Source organism: Ictidomys tridecemlineatus, chromosome 2 (assembly GCF_052094955.1).
Source record: "Ictidomys tridecemlineatus isolate mIctTri1 chromosome 2, mIctTri1.hap1, whole genome shotgun sequence".
Lineage (NCBI taxonomy): Eukaryota > Metazoa > Chordata > Mammalia > Rodentia > Sciuridae > Ictidomys > Ictidomys tridecemlineatus.
In genome coordinates this window covers 48,024,157-48,051,509 of record NC_135478.1, presented here as the reverse complement: position 1 = coordinate 48,051,509, position 27,353 = coordinate 48,024,157, and the positions used below count along the sequence as shown (strand labels likewise).

The 27,353-nt window shown below is 42.5% G+C and overlaps 2 protein-coding genes and 1 pseudogene across 2 annotated transcripts in view; 1 reads left to right on the top strand and 2 right to left on the bottom strand.

Annotated features, from left to right (window-relative positions):
• Positions 1-27,353, bottom strand: part of Sfmbt1 (Scm like with four mbt domains 1) — a 170,683-nt gene that overhangs the window by 3,462 nt on the left and 139,868 nt on the right. The gene's annotated exons all lie outside the window — the stretch shown is intronic.
• Stimate (STIM activating enhancer) overlaps positions 1-27,353 on the bottom strand; it is a 48,848-nt gene that overhangs the window by 16,674 nt on the left and 4,821 nt on the right. The gene's annotated exons all lie outside the window — the stretch shown is intronic.
• Positions 1,122-1,553, top strand: LOC110598792 (large ribosomal subunit protein bL20m pseudogene; annotated as a pseudogene).

The following is a 27,353-nucleotide window of genomic DNA, read 5'->3' as shown; positions in this document are numbered from 1 at the left end:
AATTAATATTTTTGCAGCTGGAGATACAAGCCAGGCCCTCATGTATGTTAGGCAAGCCCTTTACTATTGGACTATACTCCCAGTCTGCAAGTAAACTTTTTGTGTTATTGCAAATGGTTAAATACTCTTTTGTATGTTAATATTGCTTTTACTTGAAACTTGAAAAAGAAGAGACAAATCTGTCTCAGAGGTTTGTGCTAATGCAGTAAAATAAGTCTGGCAAGTGAACCAGTGTGACTTGAGGTAGGCTTTGGGCCAAAACAGAAGTGGTGTGTAGGTATACAGGACAGTGCCCTGGGGGCAGTCACACATAGAAGCACCACTGGCGGTAATCAGAATGGATTCAGGTTCTTCTACAGAGCAGAAATGTAACTCCTACTGTCTTTCTCTCCCATCTTCTTTCCCTGGAATATTCCAGTTAAGAATTAATTTTTTAAATTAAAGGAAGAATAAGAGAGATGTTTAGATTCAATTTAGTAAGGGGAAAACAAAACAGGAAAGTTTGTTATCTGTCCTGTCATGTCTCATGAAGAGGCCTGCTCCACTGGCAGGAGAACCAGAGGAAACCCTTGCCTTCTGTGCACTCTGAGGAGCCTAGGGGGCAGGGGGTTTGAAGTATGAAGCACCTCAGCCTGGGAAGAGGTGAAATCTGCAACAAGGAAGGAGAGCAGGGGGAAGTGGGGCTGGCGAGCAGGGTGTAAACTTATTTGAGAGGGTCCAGGAAGTGAGCCAAGACCTGAGGAAAGTTTAATGAGTCAAGGGTCTCTTCTAGGTCTGGGCTGAACCTTTGTGGACAGTGGGTGGAGCCCACTTAACAGGCTCATTCAGCTGCTGTGCTAAGAAGAGCCTGAAGGGGGTGATATGGGAGCAGGGAGATCCATTAGCAACCAAGACCATCAGTGATCCTAGGCCAAAGGAAGGCAGCTTGATCTGGCAGCAACAGGAAGTTTGGAGAGAAGAGGTCAGGTTCTGGCTGTTTCTTAAACACTGAGCTCACAGAGTGGCTGTGGGGCTTGAGATAAAGGGAATGGTGAGGAGGACTCCAGCAGTGGAAATGCACACCTGTACTACTGAATAGCAGGTTTTGTTTAAGTGTGGTGGTGGTGGGTAGTGGGTGGGGGATGCACTGGCTCTTCCTCACCATGTGGCTCTGGTTGGCAATGGCTTCACATACTGCTACTTTCAGATCCAGGAGGTGCTGAAGCACAAGTAGCAGCATTTCTAGAGGAGGAAGAACTGTGGTAGGGTGGTGGCCAGAGCCTTTGTCAAATGTACCTGGACTTAAGGTTGAAGGAGGAAAATGGGAGGGCCCTATGGATTAATCAAATTACAGCTGCTTCCCGGGAACATGACCTGAAGTACCCAGTATTTGTTGTCAATTCAGTGCCAGTTGGAGTTCAACAGGGAAGTACTTGAAGGCCTGGATGTCTATGAAGACTTTCAAATCTGGGGCTGCTCTGGCCAAGAGAAGGCAACAGCAAGGGTTTGCTGCTGCCTTTGGGAATGAAAAGGAGCCAGAAAGCCTATTCTCGAGTGGTGCCCCAGGATCATAATAACTAAGCTGGGAGCAAAATGATAATTTAGACAACAGTTTGCAAGTCTGATTTATCACTGTATTTATTTTATTTCAGAAACAGGCCCAAGAAAAAGACCCTGACTTCTCTCAGTGCTGCAGAGTCACAGAACTGTCTTATATATATTGTGCACATAAAACTTGTGCAGTGTCTAAAAAAAATTCTGGGCTTCAGAGACAGAAGAGGTTTTCAATCTTGTCTCTGTTTCTAACTTGCTATGAAAATTAATATGCACACACACAAAAAAAAAAAAAGAAAGAAAGGGAGGGAAAAAGGAAAGAGGGATACTGTTATGACCTACCAGGTTATCATCAGTATTAAATGAGAGCAGACAGACACAAGGCCCAGTTTGCTTGGGGAAGCAACCCTCATTCTGCCATTCCTACCTGACATCCTGTCTTCCCTCTCCTATTTGCATCCACATCCCCCAGTCCTAGGCTAAGCCACTCCAGTCCTGGTCTGCCAGTTGCAACCTGAGTCCCCCACAGCAATCCCTTCCTCCATCCCTCCAGGAAACTCAGGGGGCCAAATCCTAGTGGGATCCTAGGACTGACTCCGGCTCTCCAATCCTATTTCCTCTACCCAGCAATCCTCCCAATGCTCTGAATGCTCCTCTGTGATTTCCTTTTCCCTCTTAATTCTTGGAGAGAAGTGTCCCCTCTCAGGGCTTCTATGCTGAGGGTGTGTCAGCCTCCCAGTGACACTACTACTGCAGACTGCCCTATCAGTCACATTGTCTCTTACCCACCCTGTCAATCCTTCCCACCTTGGCCATTCCTGCCTCTGAGGCTCCTAATTCTCCTCCCTCCCACTCAGCTGTCAGTTTCCCCTGCTGATGCTACAAGTCAAGAGTCTTCTGAACATAGCCTCCTCTCTATCTCTAACATCAAACTAGTCTGGGCCCTTGTGACTACATTCCTGTGCTAATGAGGCTGCTTTCTTCCCAGGATCTCAGCCTTTTCCAGGCATCCATCCCCAACCTGCACTGGGAATTTGCTGTGCTGGGGATACAAAGGCGGAAAATGCAGACATGGCCCTTGCTTCAGGGCTTTCGGTCTAACTGTACTACTTCGCCATCTAACTAGCTTAAATAACCCCCAGTGTTATGGTTGGGATCTAAAATGTCCTCCAAAGCCATGAACTAAAAGCTTGGTCTCCAGCTGTTGGCACTATTGGGAGGTAGCAGAAACATTAGGAGGTGGGTCTACTTGGAGGAGGAAGACCATAGAAAGCATGCTTTGAAGTGTTTATGTTGTCCCTACCCCTTTCTCCTGCTTCCTAGCCATCACAAGGCCAGCAGCTTTGCTCTACCATGTGCTCCCTTCCTTGCTATTCTGCTTCACCATAAGCCCAGAGTGATGGGACCAAGCAACTATGGATTAAAACCGGGAGCCAAAACAAAGTTTTCTTCTCTTAAGTTGATTTTGGTTAGGTATTTTGTCAAGGCAATGAAAAGCTGACACAGGAAACTAGGACTGGGGCAAGGTTCTCCAGAAGAGTGTTCACAGGTCTAGGAATCAAGGGGTGGAAATGGGAATACCACCCACCATTATGCCTGGTGACCCACTAGCAAAATTTTTGCTTCCTATTCTCACAACTCTATGCTCTACTGGCCTAGAACTCTTAACTCCAGAGGGAGGAATGCTTCCACCAGGAGGCACAACGAGTCCACTGAACTGGAAGGTAAGACTTTCCTCAGGCTACTCCGGGCACTTCAGGCTCTGAATCAATAGGCTAAGAAGGGAATTTCGGTGTTGGCATGAGTGATCCAGACTAGCCAGGGGAAATGAGACTATTATTCCACAATGGGGGTAAGGCAGAGTTTCCGTGGAGTGCAGGAGGTCTATTAGGCTGTCTCTTAGTATTACCATGTTGTTATTAAAGTCAATGGGAAACTATAACAATCCTGTCCAAGCAGGATGACAAATGGCCCAGACCCTTCAGGAATGATGGTGTGGGTCACCTCTCCAGGTAAAGAGTCAAGACCTGCTGACGGCAGAGGGAATACAGAGTGGGTGACAGAAGAAGGTGGTTATAAATACCAATTACAGCCACATTACCAGTTTTAGAACACAGGATTGTAATGAATATTTCTTTTCTATTTTGTTAAGAATGTTTGTGCTTATATATAGTAAGCAGATATGTATTTTTCCCTTCCTTATTCCTTTACTAAGTAATATTTATTGAATTAATATCAGTACTTAAATGGTATTAAATCTATATTATAATATTTAAGTTATAGGATATCAGGAGAAGAGTACACATCTCTCAAAACAAAAACAAAAACTTTGCCTCCTATTCACGAGAAGGATTTATTGTGCTTTTGGTAGCACAAGGATAGTTTTATCACCTTGAATGGAATTATGACCTTGCTATTGTGTTTAATTGGAGATTAGGTAAGGTTTAAAGAGATGTGATTTGGTGTAAAGTTAAAAAGTGGTGGACCTATAACAGTTATTTTTGATTGTAACTTGATTGGACTGAGTAAGGCACACTTCTGGGTGTGTCTATGAGGTTGTTTCCAGAGACAACTGGCATGTGAGACAGCAAACTTCTGGATGGAACAAAAGCAGAAAAAGGAAGACTGCCTGTGCATACAAGTTCCATACTTCTTGAGAGGGTGCCTCTATTGCTGTTGTCACCACTGGGGAAATCAGACTCCAGATTTTTTAGTCTTTCAACTCACATGAGCAACTCTCCACAAAGCTTCAAGCCCTCAGCACCTCACACTGGGGCTGCATGCTGTCCCTCTTGTCTGGAGGCTCGAGCTTTTTGGACTGAGTAGCTACTGGTTTCTTTCACTCTTCAGCACGTAGATGGCCACTGTGGGACCATCCAGTCACTGATTATGTATGTAATTTAATCTAGTAAATCCCCTTTTATAATTATACACACACACACAAACACATACAACTGGTTCTATTCATCTAGAGAACCGTAACTAATTCATCCATCTTCTCCAATCTTATTCATTTTTGAATTTAAAATACATCTTTCAGGAAAGATGAATATAATAGAAAATATATAAAATTCAGAACACATTCTGAGTATATAAAATTCAGAGTAGTGTTTATATGCTATATCATTTTAAATCCCCTTGCCTTTTTTCAACTTTAATTTTAAGGTAGTCATATTTTAAGCATCACATAGATGAGTTTTTTTTTTTTTTGAGAGAGAGAGAGAAAGATAGAAAAGAGAGAGAAAATTCTTTTCCAATATTTATTTTTCAGTTTTCGGTGGACACAACATCTTTATTTTATTTTTATGTGACGCTGAGGATCCCAGCGCCCCACACATGCCAGGCAATCGCGTTACTGCTTGAGCCACATCCCCAGCCCACATAGATTTGAGTTTTTTCCCTAACACCTCTTTGGCAATTGTAGGGGGATGAATGGTGGTCCCCAAAACTCCAAGTGCCCTTCAAGCCTACCCACTGTATACCCTGTGCTCCCTTCTCCTATTCTGCTGGGAATGATTTGATCTACTATTGCCACCTCCCATCGTACAGGGCAGTGACTCATGAAGCTTACATATTCAAACACAAGATATTTGAATGGTGAAATTTCATTTATCAGAAAAGGGTGACAGAAAAGCTATCTCTGAAGAGGGACCTTTTAAACAACCCTCAGCAGAGAGAAGGCAGAGAGTTGCCTGGGTCCAGAAAGAGGGCAGAACCCAGGCCATACTTGTCTGCTACAAGAAGGGCCACCTTGTCTGAGTGGAAACAACTGCAGGGGAGTGTAGACTCTTCAGTGCTGAGGTGAAGTCAACTGCTACAGCCTTCTGGAATCAAAACTCATTCCTCCTGTCCCACCATCTGGCCTTTTCCTTGGGCAGGGACTGCAAAAGAATAATGTCAAATGCCACCTTCAGATTCTCTTTTCAAAAAAATGCCCTGCTCAGGGCCTCACTAGTTTTTACTAATTAAGATAGAAATACTGGGGGTGGGGTGGGGAAGAAAACTTAAAAAAAAAATGATGGGAATACTGGGGCTGAGACTATAGCTCAGTGGTACAGTGCTTGCCTAGCATGTATGAGGCACAGGGTTCAATCCTCAAGCACCCATAAAAATAAGTGAATAAAATAAAGGTATTGTGTCCATCTACAACTATATACATATGTATATGTATGTATACACACACACACACACACACACACATATGAGATGGGAATACTGTTCATCCATCCATTCATCCATTCTGGATATAGCTATCAGTGGGGTCTTCTTCAAATATAATAAAATCATGTTGCCCCTTCACTCTACTTAAAACTCCCATGATTCACAAACTTTCTAAACTTTACCCTTAAGATCTGTATATTTTACTTTACATAAATAATATCTCCATAAAATTAAAACCCACAAACATAAAACCCTCCTTTCCACAGCATTTAGGACAATGCACAGGTTACTTTTCTGGCTAAGGTCCCATGTGACAGAGGCCCTGTCCATTCCTCTGACCTCTCCGACTTATTCAGCCCCAGGGCCTCCTCTCTGTACCCTGCTGACACTGGAGCTCCCTCCTCTGTTCTGCTGTTGCAGATCTTCTACATCACCAAGTGTCTACTCCCCATCTGGTCCTGTAGTGGCTCTCAGACCACCTCTTAGAAGCCTCTCCTGACTACCACATCTACAGATGTGCATCTTTCCCTGTTCCTCAACCTCATTTCCCCATTTTTTCCTTCAGGTGCTAGGGATTGAGCCCAGGGCCTTGTGCATGAGAGGCAAGCACTCTACCAACTGAGCTAGATCCCCACCCCTTCATTTCCCTGTTTTATTTCCTCCACAGCACACATCTCAGAAATTCTGTTTTCTTGACCACTGTCTTCTTTCAACTGGGAAGTAAGCTCTGCAGGGCCAGAAGCTTCTGTCATGCTCACCAAATATTCCTAGCTTGTATGTAAGGGAACCTGGCTCATAATGGTAGCCAGAAATTCATTCAGTGTGTCACTCTCATCCTATTTATTGAGGGCTATCCAGGTATTTACTTTGACTTCTATAAGTTCCACGAATGTTAATGACAAATCCTCCCAGAAGCTTATTTTGCAAGCCACTAGTCCCACAACAGGATAAAAACTGCTTTGGTGTTGGACAAAGCCAACTGTCAGAAAGACTGCCACAGTGCTGGGAGAAAAGTAAACTGGTAAATATGGGGAAGTGAATTTTAATCCTGGCACTCAAAACTGCCCAGGTAAAAGGACATTATGCAGGATGGCTCGGTGACCTGAACTTTCTGGGACCCAAGTATGGTGCAGGTAGAATTATTTGAGATGCTGCTCCAAGTCCTAGGGATGGGAATTGGAGATGAAGAGATGAAACCTTCAGGAGCTGGAGATCTGTAAACCCTTCCTAATGAGGGCATGACTATTAACATATGTCCTTACTGAATATCATGGAAGCCCAAGAAGAAACAGGCTGTCCTGGAAGGACCCTACCCTGTGGCAGGTGGGGAAACTCTAGGAACTGGAAGCTCATAGAAACATGCTCTAGCTACTCCTGCTACACCTCTAACCCTGAAATTTAGGAATTTCATTTAATCTCATAATGGAGATATATGTGGGAGTGTGTGTCTGGGGGTCCTATTTGTAATAACTATTATAATTTCTTTTTATTTTCCCTCCCTCCTTTCTTCCTTCCTGTTTTTATTTTGTTTGTTTGTGATTCTTCTTGGTGGATTAAACTCAGAGCGTCACACTCTAGGCAGGTGCTCTAACACTGAGTTACATCCCCAGCCCTTTTTATGAATTTTTTTGGAAACGAGGTTTCACTAAGTTTCCCAGGCTGACCTCAAACTCGAGATTTTCTTGCCTCAGTCTCCCAAGTGGCTGGGATTATATGTATGCACCACCCCGCCCAGCTTATTTATTTTCTTCAAGACACAGTCTTGCTATTGCCTGGCCTGGCCTGATCACTCAAGTGATCCTCTTGCCTCAGCCTCCTGAGCAGCTGGGGCTATAGGCAATGCTCCACCAAGCCCAGCTTTGATTTGAAATGGATATACATTGTGACCCAGAAACTCCATGTCTAGGATTTCCTTCTTCTACCAGTTACACTCACACAAATGAGCAATAGAGTTTATGTACCAGAATGTGCTCTATAGCACTATCTGTAAGAATTAAGACTGAAAAACTACCTAAATGTTCATTGGTAGGGAAGGGGTTAAATGTATGTTATCATACAATGGAAGCCAACTGTTAACTAAGGTAGAAAGTTGTGTGGTGGCACATACCTGTAATTCCAGGGAACACCTGCTGAAGCAGGAGGATCCCAAGTTCTAGGCCAGCCTGTGCAACTTAGAGACCCTATCTCAAAACAAAAAAATAAAAAGGGGATGTAGCTCAGTGGCAGAGCACTTGCCTAGCATGCACAAGTCCCTGGTTTTCATGCTAGCACTAGAGGAAAAAAACATAAGCTAGATCTATCTTCATTGAAATGGAAAAAAGCTCATAGAAATTTGTAATAAAAAAATGAGTCACCAAAATAGCAAATGTGTATTGTGAACCCATTTTTATTTCAAAAAGATATATATGGAAATTTGAAGGCATACACAATAAATACTGTTAAGCATGGTTAGTCTTTAGAGGATGGCAGTATACTGAACTTTAATTTTTTATGTTATGTATCTTTATAATGTTTTGATTGTCTACAGTGAGTATGTATTACTTTTGTAATAAGAAAAAATACAGGTCTATGCTGCTAAAAACAGTAAATTTAAAAAATGATTAAATTTCAATTTTGTACTTTAGGTAATTAATAGCCTTCCTCAGTTCATCTAGAAAATTTCCTTCTGAGAGAAGCGTCCAGCAGGCAGACTACTCATTAGAGGTGGAAAACAGATTCCCTGAGCCCACTCTGAGTCCCCACCAAGGTGGGTCTAGGAGCAGTACTAGGCTGTCACTGCTGTGCACACTTGCTCGTGGCACTGTGTCTGCCATGCCAGGGCTCCTTTCTTACTCCATGCTAACAGGTACAAGTTAGAATAAAATGTCCATTGTTTATGCTTCTATTTTTTAGGAGTCCTAAAAGTTTCACTGCCTTTTAAAAATTAGAAAACCAACAATCAATCCTGGTTGTGTTGGATAAGAAGTGTTTGACTGTGAAGTTTTTTTTTTTTTTTTCCCATTAAAAGTACTGCAACCTTAAAACTCAGCAAACTTTTTAAGAAAAGGGCATGATGGCTGGAGTTTCTCAAAAGTAACTATCCTGGCCAACTCACCACAGAAGGTTACTTGCCTCTGCTTTTGGTCAGCAGAGGCCCCACCACACACTGATGAGCTCTATCACAAACTGGATTCCCATCCCTGAAACCCAAGGCTCCAACCTGGCTCCGACAGCTTAGTGTGGGCCAAACTCCACAGAGACAGATTAATAGGAATAATAGGTATAGAGAGGGGAACTTGTGGTGTGTTCATCCCTTGAATTTCAAAGGAAAGGGTAAGGCCTCAGGATCTACCAGCTAAGAGCTTAAACAGAAGCTGAAGGGCTGCATGCAAAGTTGTCAACTCCATTGGGTCACCTAACAATTTCACTACAAAAAAATCCCAACATAGGTGTTTCATTCATAAAGATGATTCCATTTGCCCTCTTACCACCTTTGGGTACATATTTTCAACATCATTCTCTGGCAGTGGTGAAGGGGCCACACAGCCACAAACCTCCATCATCCAGGGGTGCCCTGACATATTCCTGTGAGGAGCTGGTAAGAACAAGTTCACCCTGGCATGATTCCCAACAGCACCCTGCTTCATCTTCAGAGATAAATAGCCTTATCCACTATCTAAACCCAACATGCATTCCACCACTGAGTTCCCATGAGGATTTCTGATACAGCCTCATCAGATGAGGTAGTGTCTATAATACTAATGGCTCTGGGAACTCAAGATAAATTAACTCAATCATCCCTCACTCATCCTAGGAGGAATAGAAAATCATCCTAATTTTTTGATGAAGGAACTGATGTTCAGAGCAGTTAAGTCCTACAGTCAGCAAGTGCTGAGGTCAGGACCAGAACCTAGGCGACTGCCAACCCTTACCCCTCCACTGGTTAGGAAGTCACATTGGGACTAACTGAACCTGGCTTAAATTTGGTATAAAATGAAAAGCTTGTGAAACACAGACTTCTACGTGTGGTCTAAATGGTATTACCAAAAGCCCAGAAGAACCTCTAAAAGACAATAAACTCAGAAAACACAAACCTGGACAGCAAAACAATTCCAGAAGGCCATTCGACTCTGAAGGCAGCTAGAGTCTGTGTCTATAACACAAGCATGATACAAAACTAGAGATGCTTATTCAAGTTTTAATGCAGTTAAAAGTGAGAATGTTTAGTCTCTGAAGTTCACTGGCAAAAGGTAGAGGCCACATTGGCTCCTTTGACAAGCCCTGTTGTGGTTGGTCCTGCTTACCACTCTCAGCACAACTCAGGTTCTTGAGTAACCTTGCCCCTTCCCTGCCAGCTGGGAGTGGGCAAAGAAAGCCTCATGTTCCCATGGGTGTGCAACATCCCTCACTGTCATCACATGCTCTAGCCACCTCCCACCAGCTGCCCATGGTGCCCATGGACTATCATGGTCAAGGAGAAAATGTTAGTCAGGAAGGTTGATTCACAGGTGGGAAGAGTCACCTTTCTGATGCCACAGTCTAGGACAATCTCCTTGGACAAACTCAATGAGCATAAATAAACATGTGCCACAACAGGGGGCACAGAAATGGCAGCAAGACTAGGTCGTGGAAGGGCAAGAGCAAAGGCCTGGGAGGTGGGACACTTGGATCTAGTTATAGCTTAGCCTCTAGCCTTCTTGCTGAGAAGTCTCAGGCAAGCCACTCGATCCCTCCAATTCTATCTGTACATGGAGTCCTGGATTAAGTTACCTGTATTTTTCTAATTCTAATAAATCATGATATGGTGGGAACTATCCTACTGCCCCATGACCATCTGCTATAGGAGTCAGTTAGCCAAGATGGGCCTAGCAGGCTAAAATTCACTCAGCACCTACCATGCACCACATTGTGCTCAGTGTCTTATCCCTTTAATTCTCACAATAACCCATCAAGACAGATAATCACCTATCCTGAGGATAAAAAACAATCTCAGAGGGATTAAGTCATGTAGGATGAAGTTACACAGCACTGGAAAAGCTACCATCATATGGCCTGGTGATCATGAGAGGCTAGGGCCCAGTTTCAGTGTTTGATGCCAGGGACCATACCAGACCATACCATCTCCCTTCCCTGGTCTGGAAACTCTATAGTCATGACTGTCCTACCTCTATTTCCTGGTCTGGGAACCCTCCGTTTGGATGACACTTGCCTGTCTGATTGTCCCAAGAGCTTCCTAAATACACGTGTGTTATGAAATCATTAAATAGAAACATCACCAATGTTTTTCCAATGGCGTGCACCTAAAACCAAGAAAAAATTGCCTGTTAGGAATCTCTGTAATGAAATCAAGGATAAGTTGGGGGCATGGTGGTGTACTCCTATAATCCCTGCTACTCAGGAAGCTAAGGCAGGATTGTAAGTTTAATGCCAGCCTGGGAAACTTAGCAAGATTCCATCTTGAAATAAAAATATAAAAATACAAAGGGCTGGGGATGTGGATCAGTGGTAGAGTGCTTGCCCAGCATGCATAAGGGTTCAATTTCTAGTATGAACATAAAAAAAAAAAATAGCAAGGATAAGAATAAGTCCAAGCTCAAAGGTCTGGCTCTCTAGAGTATTAGAAGACATCTAAGCCTTTTAATAGGTAAGAGCCAAATATGACACCTTCAGAGGTGGGACAGCCAATAGTATGGTGGACAACCAGACTTCAGAGAGACTCTTCTGTTGAGCAAGTGAGAGATGTTGCATTCTTTGGCTTGGTAAGGCAGAGCCAATCATCCAGGCCAAAAAAAAAAAAAAAAAAAAAAAAAAAAAAATCTTCCCATGGGAATACTAAGCCATATCTTGCAATTTTGTTCACAGAAGTGCCTTTGGCAGAATAATTAATAGAAGATCAGCTCCATTTAAGGACCCTTTTCCTAGTTTTCAGCGCAGAGCCTTCTCTTTTTCAAATAATATAAGCTGTATAAACAGAATCTGAGTAGGAAAGAACCAGCAGAGGCTCACATCCTCGGACCACTTGCCTGACAGTCAGGGGGCAACAGTCAAGGAAGCAGATAGCAGGCAGGGAAGCCTTAATTTCATAACAACAACCTGACTCCAGGAACCTGCAGAGTAAATGAAGAAATCATCAGCTCCCATGAATGTGTAGCCCTCCTTGGCTAGCAGAAGGAATCCCATCCAGAGCATTTGATAGATATTTCAGGAACCTTGAAGTTCCTCTCAAAGCTTTTTCACCAAGGAAAAACAGGTGGACTAGGAAGAAGGAGGGGCATATATACTAGTATAGGGGATACAACAAGAATGGAGCACACGCTGCTGAGGAACGCAGGGTCTCAGTCACTGTGAGACTGCTACTGAGCTCCCTGTGCTCACTCTGGTCACCTATTTACTTGGATCCCTCAAATTCTCCTTCCATGAAAGCACTGGGGAAACTCCCGTTGTATGAATGGTGGTCATGAGAGGCACTATAGTTTTAACAACCCTTGTCCTATAATGCAGAATGGATAGTAAGGGGCACCAATGACTAAGGCTGGGCAGACTCCCAGTCTTTCTTTCTTTAGGGGAGAGAAAACCCAGCTACATGTAGTGAGGAGAAGTCACCTCAGCATCTAGGATTTCAAAGAGGGGGCTGGCTAATATTGTGGGGTTGTCTCACAGCTGTGTTATTCTTGGCTCTGACCATTCTAAAAGCCTAGAAGGGACAAAAATCAGAACCAGGGAATACGTATACCCTGGCCTTGCTAATTCTCATTGGAAATAGGCCTGCATATGCCACCTTCCACTCAAAGAGGTCAGAACAATCCAAGAGCCTGGGGGAAAAGGAGGCAGAGAACTGATCTGTGTGTCCTCAGACTCCACAGCCAGGCAAAAGTCATGGTCAACATACATCCTTTGGACTTACTCTAATATACCTGATGTTACGCAAGAGGAACCAGACATGGATGGGCAAGAATAGAACTGAACAAAGTAGAATTAAACACTTCATCAAGAAATGACTGAACAATCTGCTCAAAATAAGAATCAAGAGAGGGCCGGCTGTGTCTAAGCACATTGTAGGAACAGGAGACGAGCAGGTGGTTGGGGAAGACCTATGAGTATTCATGGTAGAGAACAATGTTAAGCTCCACACTGTATATAAACTAAATTTTGGCACTTGAGAGATGGCTCCAGGGGTTACTGATACCTTTCAAAGAGAGGGGAAAAGAAAGATCCATCATCTGCCTCCTTACCAAGAGGGACTGAAACAAAATCACATAATGGAGAGGATTGATAGTATAAAAAGTCACCATGTGCAGAATGAGCAGACTCCATTTTGATTGTTGGTCCCTGTTTGACTCCCACATGTAACACAAAGGCTCATTATATGACAAATATAGGATAAAATGTGTGTGTGTGTGTGTGTGTGTGTGTGTGTGTGTGTGTGTGTGTTTCAGAAATCCAGTGTGGATATAAAAACTCAGATTTCCTACCAGTTAAAATTCAAACAGTGAGCCATCAGGTAGGCTGGCTAAGGGGAAGACAAATTTAAGAACATGACAAATTGCCTAAGACCCTTAAGTTTGAAGCAGCAGCCAACTCCAGTACCAAATCTTTGCTGGTATTTCTGAGTCTGGTGAAACTACATTTAAGAACTTAGAAGGATCCACTCTGTGGGATTCTGACAGCCGTGTTCACCAAGATGAAATTCAAGCACTGAGCTCTCACTTTTCTACCCAGAAGTAGATATACTGGAATCAACCTTCTCTCACTTGGCACATAAGCCTGAGACAGTTACTGGCTCAAGTGATCTGTCTTCCTAAGCAGACTGTAGACTCTTGGATAAAAGTCAAATCTCCTATCTTTCCTCATTCTCTGCTTAGCTATATTAGTTATAAACCATTGTGTTACAAAATTCTCCAAAACTTAGTGGCTTAAAACAATAAACACTTACTATTGGTTTAGCTGAGTAGTTCTGACTTACGATCTCTTTTAAGGTTGCAGCCAAGCTGCCAGCCAAGGCCGTATCATCTGAGGCTTTGCTTGGGCATCTATTCCTAAGAAGGCCCACACAAATGTGGGCTGTAGTCCTTAGCCACTCCCACACAGGCCTCTGCACAGGACTGTTTCAGTGTGACTTCAATTGTGCAACCGCCTTTCTCAGCTAGAGATTCGACAGGGAGCAAGCAGGGGAGGACCTTCTAGATGGAAGTTGTAATTCTTTTAATAACTTAATCTCAAGACGCCATGAGACATAGTTTCTGACATATTCTATTGATTGGTCATGTAGACCAACCTTGATATAATGCTGCAAGAGACTCTACAAGGGCATAAAAACTAGGAGTAGGGATTGCTGGGGTCCAAAATGGAAGCTGGATGCCATATTTGCCCCTCTACATCCTCAGAAAATTTTTAGTTTTCTGCAGACACAACATCTTTGTACGTGGTGCTGAGGATCGAACCCGGGACGCACACATGCCAGGCGAGCACACTACCACTTGAGCCACATCTCCAGCCCCCTCAGAAAATTTTTACTGAACATGGAATAGATGCACCTTTCTGGGTGAAGAGTTGTAAAACTGCTATTTTACTTTCTGAGTGATTTGAGTGGACATGCTCCTATTCTCGGCTGATCTATTTAGCTAACAGTCTTCAATGGTAGGAAAAAAGAACAAGGCTTATTAGAAATACTCTCCACCTCCAAAGACTCCCCTCACCTATTCTACTTCAACAAACAAGTTATTTCAAGCTAAATTCAGTTTCTTATTCATCCAAACAAGGGGGTGTCCTATCAGTGCAATGAAGAGTCTGCTCACAGGGCTGGGAAGAGTCTGTTAATAAGAACAGCTTGGGCCTAAATGATGCCCTGTAGGGGTATGTCACAGCAGCACAGAGGAGAAGGATGAAGAAGGGGATCACAAATAGGATTATAAGTCACCGAGATGTGATCTCCTGTATGGTTGCTCAGAGCCTAAAACCTCTGTTATTATGGGGGCAGTGGTTTTTAACATTTGTAAAGCAATTCAATTTCTTCCCAACTCATGTAATTTGCTACAGTCACACTTAACTCAAGATTGTAACTAAAGATGTGAAACTTATAAAGGCACCTAGGAGCTGAGTCATAATAGCCATTAGAAGAACTAGACTGACTTGCTTTGGGTGAAAAAGGACTACATGCCTTTAAAAAAAAGTGCCATTTAAAAAAAAAACTTCCTTTATTTATGAAAGATAATTCTCACTGGATACAGAATCCTAGGTTGACAGGCTTTTACTTTGGCACTTTAAAGATATTGTTCTCTTATCTTCTGGCTTGAGTAATTTGATGAAAAGTCTATGTATGAATTCTTGTTTTTATTTCCCTGTAAACACTGACTTTGCTCTTCTGGTTGCTTTTACAATTTTGTTTTTATCATCATTTTTCAGTAGTTTGATTTTTGCTGTCTTAAAATTGATTCTCTTCGTGTTTATCCTGGCTAGCATTCATGAAGATTCTTGGATATGTGAATTTTTCATTAACTTTGGAAAATGCTCTGCCATTATTTCTTTAAATATTTTCCTGTTCTTTCCTCTCTTGCCTCTTCTGGAAATCCAATTACACATCAGGCCTTTGATATTTTTTCCATTGGTCACTAAGGTGCCGTACAGTTTTCTTTCAGTCTTTCTTCTCTATGTGCTTTAATTTGTGAAGTTTCTGTTGCTTTGTTTTCAAGTTCAGTAATCTATTCTTCTGTAGAAAGTAATTTTCTGTTAACTCTGTTCAGTGAACTTTTCAGAATTGTATTTTCAACTCTAGAACTTACATTTGGTTCAATTTTATATCTTCCATTGTGCTCCGATGATCTGATTTTTCTTTAAACTTTCAACACACTTACCATAACTCTTTTAAAAAAGCCTTTTCTAGTGATTCTATCATTGCTGTGATTTCTTGGCTTATTTATATTGACAGACTTTTTTTCTGGTCATAGGTCATAATATCCTGCTTCTTCACCTGTCTAGTAGTTTTTGTTTGTTTGTTTGTTTTTGGTACTAGGAATTGAACTCAGGGGCACTCAACCACTGAACCATATCTCTAGCCCTATTTTGAATTTTATTTAGAGACAGAGTCTCACTGAGTTGCTTAGTGCCTCACTTTTGCTGAGGCTGGCTTTAAACTCACTATCCTTCTGCCTCAGCCTCCTGAGCCACTGGGATTACAGGAATGCGCCACCACAGCTGGCTGTCCAGTAGTTTTTGATTTGAGATTTATGTTATGATTGTTACTGATGCTGTTAAGTGTTTGGATTTTTCTATCATCCTTTAAATGAGTATTGAAGTTTAGGCAAGCAATTGTTTGTGGAGCAAAATGATCATTTTGAGGCTTCCGCACTTTTCTCTTTTAAATCTTGAGATACAATTTAATTTACATAGCAAAAACAGACCTGTTTTTAAGCATACAGTTCAATGAGTTTTGGGAAATATATACACTGATGTGACTCTCAGTATAATGACAGTAATTTCCACCACCTCAATAGGTTCTTTCATTCCTTTACAATTTGTTCTACCTCTACCACCCCAAGGCAACCAGTAATCTGCTTTCTGTCACTATAGATTTAAAACACCCTTTTCCAAAATCTCATATGAAGCCAGACACTGCATGTTCTTTTTATCTGGCTTCTTTTGCCTGGCATATTCAACCATGAGAATCAACCCTTCTGTTGCACATATCAGTGGTTTATCCTTTTTGGTTGCTGACATTTATGAACATGCCATAATTTGTTTATCCACTCAGGTGTTGATGAACATTTGGACTGTTTCCAGTTTGGGACAATTATGAGTGATGCTGCAATAAATATTCATGCACAAGTCCTTTGGTAACCACATGGGTTTTGTTTTGTTTTTGTTTTTTCCTCTTGGGTAATTTAGGGGTAAAGTTGTTGGGTTATATGGGACATACAATTTTTCTAATAAAAAACTTCCAAATAATTTCTCAAAGAGGTTGTATCATTTTCCATTTCCAACAGCAATATGTAAGGGTTCCAAAGTTTATGTTCTTTTCTACTCTTTGTATTATTTTACTGTTGGTTGATATAGTTTGGATGTGAGGTGTCCCCAAAAAGCTCACATGTGAGACAATGCAAGAAGGTTCAGAGAAGAAATGATTGGGTTATGAGAGTCTCAACGTTTATCAGTGAATTAATCACCTGATGGAATTAATTGAGTGCTAACTGAAGGCAAATGGGTGTGGCTGGAGGATGTGCACATCAGGGACGTGGATTTGGGGTGTATATTTGTATTTGGTGAGTCTGTCTGCTTTCTGATCATCATGTGAGCTGCTTCTCTCCACTACACTCTTCTGCCATGATGTTCTGCCTCACCTCAAGCCCCAAGGAATGGAATCTGATGTCTGTGGAATGAGACCTCTGGCACTGTGAGCCCCCAAATAAACTTTTCCTCCTTAGAGGTGTTCTGGTCAGGTCCTTTCATTACAGTGGTGAAAAAGCTGACTAAAACATTGGTTATTCTTTAATTTAAGCCATTGTATGGGTACATCGATACCTCATTATTTTAATTTACATTTCCTTGATGATAATGAGATTGAGCATCTTTTCATGTGATTAGCCATTTTTATATCTTCTTTGGAGAAATATTTATTAAGAATTTTGCCTATTTAAAATTTGCAGTATCTTTTTACTCTTGTAAGAATTCTTTTCTTTCCTTTTTATCCCCCCACCCCCAATTCCTGGTACCGGGGGTTAAACTTTACCACTAAGCTGTTTCTCATTTTATGACAGGATCTTGCTGAGTTGCTGAGGCTGGCCTCAAATGTGAAATCTTTCTGCCTCAGGTTCCAATTTGCTAGTATTACAGGTATGTGACACTGTGCCCACATGTAAGACTTCTCTACATGTTCTCATTATAGGCACTTGGTAAGATATTCTTATTGCAAATATCTTTTCCAAGTCTGTGGACTGGGAATGCTTAACCTATAAAGAATACTTTATTGACTATAGTCACCCTGTTATGCAAGACAGCTCAAGATTTATTCCTCCTGTCTGAAATTTTGTACCTCCCCCCCCCTTTTTGCAATACTAGGGATTGAACCCAGGAGTTCTTTACAACTGAGGTATATTCCCATTAATTTTTATTATTTATTTTGAGATAGGAGTCTCCCTAAGTTGCTGAGACTGGCCTTGATCTTGTGAATCTCCTGCCTGTGCCTCTAGAGTAGCTGGGATTACAGGTGTTCGCCTCCTGCCCAGCCTGCAATTTTGTACCCTTTGACCAACAACTTTCCATTCCTCACTCCTCCTCGCTTTTAAATTTTTTTAACAGTATGTTTTAAAGGGTGTTATCACTTTTTAATGGCTTGAGCCTAAGAAATACTTACCTAGGTAAAGTTCAAAAAGATTTCTCCCATATGTTCTTCTAAAAGTGTCATCATATTCACCTCTACATTTAGATCTGTGATCTAGTTCTAGTTAATTTGGGGGCATGGTATTATTAAATGTATATCATAATATATAATCTCCATGCTTCAAGCACACCTATGCAATGAAGTCTTCATAAAAACCCAAAGCACAGGGAGGAGCTTCTAGACAGCCAAACACATGGCAGTTTCTAGGGGGTGGAACACCCAGAGAAGGTATGAAAGTTCCATACTCCTTTCTCCATATCTTGCTTTATGCATCTCTTCATCTGTATCCCCTGTAATATCAGTAAACCTAAACGAGTTCCTGGGTTCTGTGAGCTACTTGAGCAAATTAATTGAAATCAGGTGGGGGTTGTGGGAACTCCAATGTATTGCCAGTCCATTAAAAATATCAGGTAAGGGATGGGGTTGTGGCTCTGTGGTAGAGCGCTCGCCTAGCATGCACTGGATTCAATCCTCAGCATTACATAAATGTAAAATAAAGATATTGTGTCTACCTAAAACTAAATATTTTAAAAAATATATCAGGTAAAACTATCTAGGGCTTGCAATTGGAATCTAAGGAATGGAGAGGCCTTGGGGACTGAGCCCTGAACCTGTGGGATTTGATACTGTCTCCAGGTAGTGTTGGAATTGGGTTGAATTGGTGGACACCCAGCTGGTGTCTGCCACTATACAACTGCTTGATCGCTAGAATTGACCTGCCAGGGGGAAGAGAAATTCTAGTTTCTAGCTGACCTTGGGGAGGGAGTTCTAAGTCAAGAACTATGGAGGAAACCCCATCACGCACCTCTGAAGTCAGAAGTGATGTGTTGTGAGTGTAGTAGAGGAAATTGAGATTTGTTTTCAACATGCGTATGAAGGAGTGTTTTCTTTCTTTTTTTTAAAGAGAGAGTGAGAGAGATGGAGAGAGAGAGAGAGAGAGAGAGAGAGAGAGAGAGAGAGAGAGAATTTTTAATATTTATTTTTTAGTTCTCGGCAGATACAACATCTTTGTTTGTATGTGGTGCTGAGGATGGAACCCGGGCCGCTCTCATGCCAGGAGAGCGCGCTACCGCTTGAGCCACATCCCCAGCCCTGAAGGAGTATTTTCTAAGCTACGTACTAGACACTAAGACACCACCCTTCTGAGGTGCCTACTGAGTGCCTGGGTGTTCCACAGGTCTCTCCACTATCACTGCAGTGAACTCCAATGTCACTCAGTCCTGCAAAAGGCTCTGCTTATGGCTCCTTAGCTCACTTTGCTCCCTCAGTTTCATCCCATGCAACACAAATGAGTATTCACCAAAAGCCTTGAGGAGCCCGGCAAACACAAGTTCAGAGTTTTTCCTCTGCATGGCTTTTTTCCCCCTCTGTTATGCTTGCTGCAAATTCCAGCTGCTCTGGCATCCCTGCTTTGCCTTCCTCCTCACTGCACTAAGAGGTGGAAATTGTCTCCTGACAGGAAGACCAGAGGGCTTACCTCCTCATTTCCTTTCCCTAGAGGATCACCTCATGAGCAGCCTATTGTCCAGTATCTGCAAAGAGCTATTTTGTATCTTTTTGCCTGCTTTCTGGTTGCTTACGGAGGAAGTCCAGGCTCTATATAAGGGTTACTCCTTCATGGGCCAAAGCCTCTTCATGCGCTTTTGCACATGCACAAATGTCAAATTTATGCACACAACAAAGATTCATCTGGCTTCAATGATAAGCTCTATTGGATTCCAATCTCAAAATGAGAAGTCTTTGGATTTTTCCCAGTCCATCTATCATGCCTAGAAAGATTGCACTGTTGCTCTCAGTGAAAAGCCAAGTGCATCCAGGGATAGTGAAAGCTAAGTGGTCTTGAAGATCTTCACATGCAGAGGAGATGGAAAGCCCACAGAAACTAGGAAGTAGCATCCCGTGTCAAACAGCACACACATACACTGCACACAGTAGGCAGGCAGAAGGGGAAAGCCCAGTATTAGAGTAAGAGCGCTGGATTTGAATTACACTTTGCCACTTAGTAGCTTTCCCAACCTGAGACAAGTTAACCTTTTGGTGCCTCAGTGTATCCAGCTGCAAAACAGTAATCTGAGTACTCATAGGGCTAATAATACAAGGGAGCGAAGTGGTTACCCTATGTAAGCAGTTACAGGACCTGGCACATGAGCAGTCTACAGAAGTGGCTACCAGATCAGAGTGGCCAGGGTACCTTTGCTCTCCATCGATGGCCCCAACCTCCCCATCAGGGGGATTTACAAAAAACAATGAAAACACATATTTACAGAGTCTCAAAATACCTCCCTGGGGTAGAGCACTTGCCTAGCAAGGTGAAGTCCTGGGTTCAACTCCTGTTCTGCAAAACAAAAGTAAAAATAACAACAAAAAAAACCCCTCCACAAATCACAGGGGAGAAACCTGAAGGAATTACCTTACTCAATTTATCAAAGAACCAGTAGCAGTTGCCTCAGCATATGACACACTGAGGAAGCCATAACATTACTGATGCAGCATCCCTGCCCCAAACTTGTAACCTGGGTGGAATAAGAGAAAGCATCAGACAAACCTACCCTGGGACAGTCTATAAAATATCTGGCTAAGAAAGACAAAGAAAGGCGGAGATGTGAAGACTAGATACAAAATGTGATCCTAAACCAGGAAAAATTAGTTATGACATTATTTGGGTGACTGATCAAATTTTTTTCACAATGCCTTTATTTTTATGTGGTGCTGAGGATGGAACCCAGGTCCCGCCTGTGCTAGGTGAGCGCTCTACCACTGAGCCACAATCCCAGCCCCAATGACTGATCAAATTAAATGAAACAACATATTAATGTTAAATTTACCAAGTTTTGATCACTGTATTTGAATACCTGGGTCCTTAAAAATGCATGCTGAACTAGTTAGAAAAGTCAGACACTGGTCTCTTCCCACCTCTCAACAACTCCCTGCTCAGGAGAAGACTTGCCTTGGAGCCTTTTTCTGAGCACAGTGTGCTCCACTATTACCACACAGGTCTGGCAGGCAAACCAGATCCAGGCACAAAGACAGGCAGGACTGGGCAGGGTCCCTGCCCTGTCCAGCACAGACTGCGCATCCTACAGACTTCAAAGAACTTGGGCTAAGCTAGTTAGGGAGAATTTCTTAGAAGATGGATAGGATGTAACTAGATGGGGAGGAAAGAAAAAAGCCTTTGGGGGAAGAAGAAACATAGTTAAGGGGAACAGGGGTGGACAGGAAAAGGTAGCCTGGGGACATCTTACTGCATCCCAACTTCGAATAACATAGCTCTGCTTGGCTCAGGTTGCAGAATAAATCAGAGTGACTAACATGTCTGCAGCACAGGAAGTGCTTGCAAGAGGATGGGGCAGTGAGCCCAAGAGCCTGGCCATTCTGTAAAACACCAGGGAACCACCGTAATCTAAGTTAAGAAGATCTGGGGCTGGGGATATGGCTCAAGCAGTAGCACACTCGCCTGGCATGTGCGGGATGCTGGGTTTGATACTCAACACCACATAAAAATAAAATAAAGATGTTGTGTCCACCGAAAACTAAAAAATAAATATTTAAAAATTCTCTCTCTCAAAAAAGAAGAAGATCCTACCACATAACACCACAGCAGCTGCGGCCAGTAGGGAGGGAGGACACAGGAGTTTCCTGGCATGATTCAGGAGCTCCCATGCCATAGAATAGAAGCAGTAAACACCTTACAGGGCCCTCCGACCCACCCTCCATGCCTTATGCTTCACATCACCCTAAACCAAAATTCAGCCCAAGCTTGTAACTGCACAGGTCTGGCCCAAGAATCTTCATTACTAGGAGAATAAGACCCACAAAACACTGAACCCAGAATACTGTCCCATCCACAACAGCAACACCTGAACTCAGCTCCATAATAGGACTAGAGGAGACGTTTCCCTATTTGAGATACTAAATTATTTATTTAAACACACTGAAAACAACAACAACAATGTGTATTCTGCTAAATGAATTAATAGACAATTAAAAAAATTTCTGTTTAACTTTATATAAAAGAATAAGAATTTTCTAAATTTTTGCCAGTCACTAATGGAATTCCTCACAGAAAAATTTGAGGATTGAATTATAAAACCTGGACTCTTGACAGAAAAAACAGTTGGGTGTCCCTGTACTGTGCGTGCAGGACACTAACACACATCCCCTGATTCTGGCCCCTACTGTATTTCTGGATCCTGGTTTGCTCACCAGAGCTCATGTGGCCATGGGGACAGCAGACTTGGAATTTGTGGTCAGCTGCTTCAGAAAGCCAACGGTGAAGCCAAAAAGTGAAAAGCAGCCTTGTGTATGGCACACGTTCATTCAAATGTTCTCTAAATGAGTCATCTGCACACTCCTCCCCTTTCCAGGTAAACACTACACACACACACACACACACACACACACACACACACACACACAATTTGCTGTAACAACCTATAAGGATTTCAGCCCAGAACTCACCAAAATCTTCCAGGCCACCTCAGCCAACATATCCCAGCACACAGTCTGAGCAGAAGGACTCTGTGTATGTTGCAATTGTGCTTGAACTATTTTTAAATGTACCATTACTACCTGTCTCTCTACATCGTTTCATGTTATTAATTGAAAACGTCTTCTAAGAAAATGTAAATGCCTGTGAAGAACTAAATAAGCTTAAGAAGCCTAGATAAGAACATGGACTAGAACAAATGTGGGGGGAAGAGCCTTCTGAGAAAGATGAATATATAAAACACAGGCTGTGTGTCCCAAACTACTATGCAGGCAATTTTGTGGACAGGAAAATAAAGAAAAAGCATGAAAGTTCCTGACACACATTGATGGTCAGAATAAAAATAAAGAGCCCTAAATACTCCATATCCAAGTCTTTAAAGAAGTGTTAAAGCCCAGAGAACCCTGATTTAGTGCGCCCATCCTCACCTTTCTTCCTCCATGGACCCCTTCCTGTGAGCTACCCCACACCATGGCCCCCATGTAAAATTCATGCTCTGTCATGATGAGTGCCCCCAGCTCCTGCCTCCTCCTCTCTCCAAAGTGGCTTCAGTGGTACCTGCCTATGGCATAAAATGCCCTTTAGAATGAAGAAGATATTTGAAGCCAAGTGAAATGGCAGGGAGATCTACCTGCAGATAGATGGGATTTGCAATAACTCAAGTGAGAAGTCTTTTTCTCACAAGCACAAAGATAGTTTCAGTGGATCACAATCCTTCTGCATTAAGTACAGGATTTCTAGAATGTGCTGACAAGTGGAGTTCTAGTCAGAGACATTCCATAGCAAAGCCCAGCCTTGCTGAGGCCTGGGACCATGCTCACTGGGTGGGCGATAGCAGTTCCCAGAACTTACCCAGCATGGTGTGACTCTGTATGATCACACCCTGAGAGCTGTACAGAATCCAGGCTGGAATGAAAAACCAGTGTCTCTTTTCTCCCTATACCTCTGTGGAGTGTGGTGGACAGTCAATAAAACTAGTTAACAGGGGTTGTGGCTCAGTGGTAGAGTGCTTGCCTAGCATGTCTGAGGCACTAAGTTGGATTCTCAGCACCACATATAAATAAATAAAATAAAGGTCCATTGGGGAAAAAAATCTCGTTAACAATAAGGGTGGCTTCCTCTGTAACCTAAAAGCAAGGTCTCCGGAGCCAGACTGGAGCCTGGTTCTACTGCTTACTGGTTGTGTGATCTTGGGTTAGTTAACCTCTCTGTGACTCAGATGTAGGGAATACTTGCCTTTACAGGTGGCTATGAGGATTGGGTGCCTGTCACAGAGCAAACAAACATGTTTGTTCACAGAGTCTCCAAAATCTATGTCAGAAGGCACCACCAAGAGGAGAGGAGGTGGGAAGACACCATGGTCCCATTCTTTGGTAGTCCAGAAGATATAAAGGGAATATTGCCTTAGTGGGGCACTTGAGATCTGAAAGGGACACCTTGACAACAGGCTTTCTTTAAAAAAAAAAAAAAAAAAGTTCTGTGTGTCTTTTTTTTGAGGTGGAGTCTCACCATGTTGCCCAAGCTGGCCTCCAACTTATGATCCTCCTTTCTCAGCCTCCCACACAGCTGGTATCACAGATGCACCACTGCACCTGGCAAAAGAAACACTCCAAATGAAGCACAAAGGTAAGGGTAGCCCTTGACTTGACAACCATCCTCTGAAGAGGCTTAAAATGGACTAAAAGGCCTTCTGGAGCTCCTCAGGTACCCTCTGCCTCTGTGTTCTCAGTCTACAACCGGCTGCCACGCCTGTTCCCTCCTACAGATCTCTGTTCCCACCACTTCCTCTGTGTGGAGAGCTCCTCACACCTTTTCTAAACTCAGAATTGGGCCCAAGCAGACATATCCCTGAGCCTCTAGGCAGAATTCCTCATCCCTCCTCTCAATGTCCTGTCAGCACGCTGCAGCCCACACCATCTCCAAACCCCTCAAGGATGGGAGCAGGTCTTAGCTTTTTTTTTTTTTTTGTCAAGGTGGCATCTAGCACCTTATTTGGCACCCAAGTCCTTTCCTAATAGTCCACATTTCTTACATTTGGGGGACAACATACTGACTTTCTAGTCTGTCCTTTTAGAGCTAACAAGAAAGATACATATTGAACAGATGTAGTGGTTCTCAAAGGGAGGTGAGTAGGTTCCCTAAGAGATATTTGGAAATGTCTGAGACATTTTTGGTTGTCACAGGCAGGGGTTGCTACTGGTGTCTAGTGGGTAGAAGCCAAATAATCGTTAAACACCTTATAACACACAGAAGAGTCCCCTGCTGGCCCCCTGCAATAAAATAATCATCATCATCATCTAGTTGATAATGCCAATGGCGCCAAGCTGAAAAACTAGGTAATTTCCTAGCATTGAAGTAATCTAAGAGGCCCACTACCTCTCTCTATTCTTACAATAATAACTCATAAGGAAAGACCAACACTTATAATTAACATTTAATATAATGACTCTCCTCATAGTCATATAGTATTAGGCAAAAAAATTCTGTAAAAAATAACAGGTAACCTTAAACTACCAGGTCTGGGAATCTCTTCCTCACCAGTTATGGATAGACTCTCTTACCCTGCTTCTCTGCTATTCAGACACTATACCTTAGCTGCCGAAGGTTAACCATCCACTGCCCAGCAAAGGAAACCTTCACAGAGGCCAAGCCAGAAGACACAACTTACATATGCATGAAATGACTGCCAAATCATTTTTAAATTCATATTTTTAATGCCATCAATGGCCATAAAATAATCTGAAGCTCCAGATAGTGCTTTGGACATAAAAAACAATTAAGAAAGAAAATCAGAATTGTTCAGATAACCAAAAATGAAGTGAGGTAGTCATGGATAAAGAGTAATCAGAAAGTCTGCACATCTTGTGAGAGGAAAGCCCGAACTGGATGGTAAAAGGCAGGCAGGAATGGAGGAAGAGCAGAGGAGTGTTGGGAACCTGCTCGCCACAAGAATTTGTAGAAGGCACTTCATGGGCTCACTCTGTTTACAAAATGAACATACTCCCTTCCTTTCAGGGTTCCTGTGAATACATCAAGTGCTGAGCACAAGAGTCAGGAGGCCAGGTCACCACCTACAGCTTTAGGACCCAGGCCAAATAAAGCCAGTGACTTGGACACAGGTCTGCCACCTGAAAATTGCAGTCTTATTCCACCCTCTGCCCTTTCAAGGTCCACGTGAGGCACTGCAGGTGAAAACACAAGAAAGGGTAGCTAAAGGAGAGAGGTGATGATGTCTACCAAAGCCACCTGGTTTGGACACATGCTCTTGTGAAAATCACACTGACCTTGTTGGTTGGGTTAAAGTTCTTTACAGTATGTGCTCTATGAAGTGGGATAAAAGTTAGGGACATTGTTTAAATAAGAAAAAAAAAGAGAAGAGATATACTTAACCTAATTTAGAAAACAAGTCACTAAGCACTCGGGAGAGGTTCTTCCCCGGACCCCTGAATGTACATATTATAATAATGAGGATGATGACATCACCCCCAGAGAAAGCCTAACTTGTGCCTGACACTGATTCAGTTTCCTTATAGACATTCCTTATAATCCCCACAGCCAGAAGAAAGAAATTGCTATCTCCATCTCACTGGGGAAGAAACTGAAACTCTGAGAAATATGTAAGTTGCTCAAGGGCACTTTGTGACAAAAGCAGAAATGGAAGCCTCAACTGGTTCCACAGCCAGGGATTCTGCTATTTTTAACCTCTTGTAAAACTCCTTCAACACAACTTCATCGTCGTGCAAATATTATACCAATTGCAAAGAATTTTAAGCAGATCATTAAAGCAGTAGAGGCTTGATAGGCCCCCAAAGGGCAACACTTAGCTGACAGAAGTATTTAACAGTCTAAAAAAATGCATTTGATGAAATTAGCTACGATTCAGCTTGTCCCCTAATTCAGACAACTCCCTCTTGCCCTAATTTTACTCCAAATTAATAGTTTTATCATAAATTAGGCACTAGATCACCATTATGAAAAATGTTACCAAATAGACCACCATTTAGAAAATCTGAAATTGTTTAAAAAATAAAAACCCTGAACCAGCCAGCAAGCTAATATTGTGTGCACTACTTTCCCCCATGGGGACTCCAGCCTGGGACAGAAAAAAAAAGTAGTGTTCTTTCTTTGCCTGGGCTGGCCCTCAACAAGCAAGAAAGGTCATTAGCATTTATGAAGCATGAGCTGGGTGAAGGCCCAGAGACCGGTACCTTCATTCCTGTGTCCCAGCTCCAACTGAGCCATCACTTCATTTTCTTATTTTACCAGCAGTTGATCACTGGATGAAAGGTTATTGAAGAACGGATCATCATGTATCAATTGATAAAGAGAAATACATCTTTGTAAAATAGAGATAAGGGGGTCTCCACTATCAAGTAACTGACTATATCATAACAGCTCGACAGCCTAATTTCACATGCCTCCCAGTGGGATGTCATATGAAACATACAGCATTATGATTATTATTATGATTATGGAGTGTTCTTGCCATAAAACTGCTCCTCTAGACCAAACTAAGAAAAACACAGGGATCGGAGGAACAACTCAAACACTACAATAAGGAAAACTTCCAGACAATTCTAGAATGTGGGACATTCTACTCAACCACCAGCTTAGACTCTTTCAAAAGTCAAAGTCATTAAAAACAAAACACAAGTGTGAGTGGGAAGCTGGAGGTATAGCCCCAGGGCAGGACGCTTGACTAATAGGCATGAGGCCCTGGGTTTGATCCCCCAGCACTAAAGGGGGGGGGGGGCTGGGAATGTGTAGGAGGAGATTGTTTGAAAAGTAAAAGTGATTTAAAAACAGAATACAACTGACACT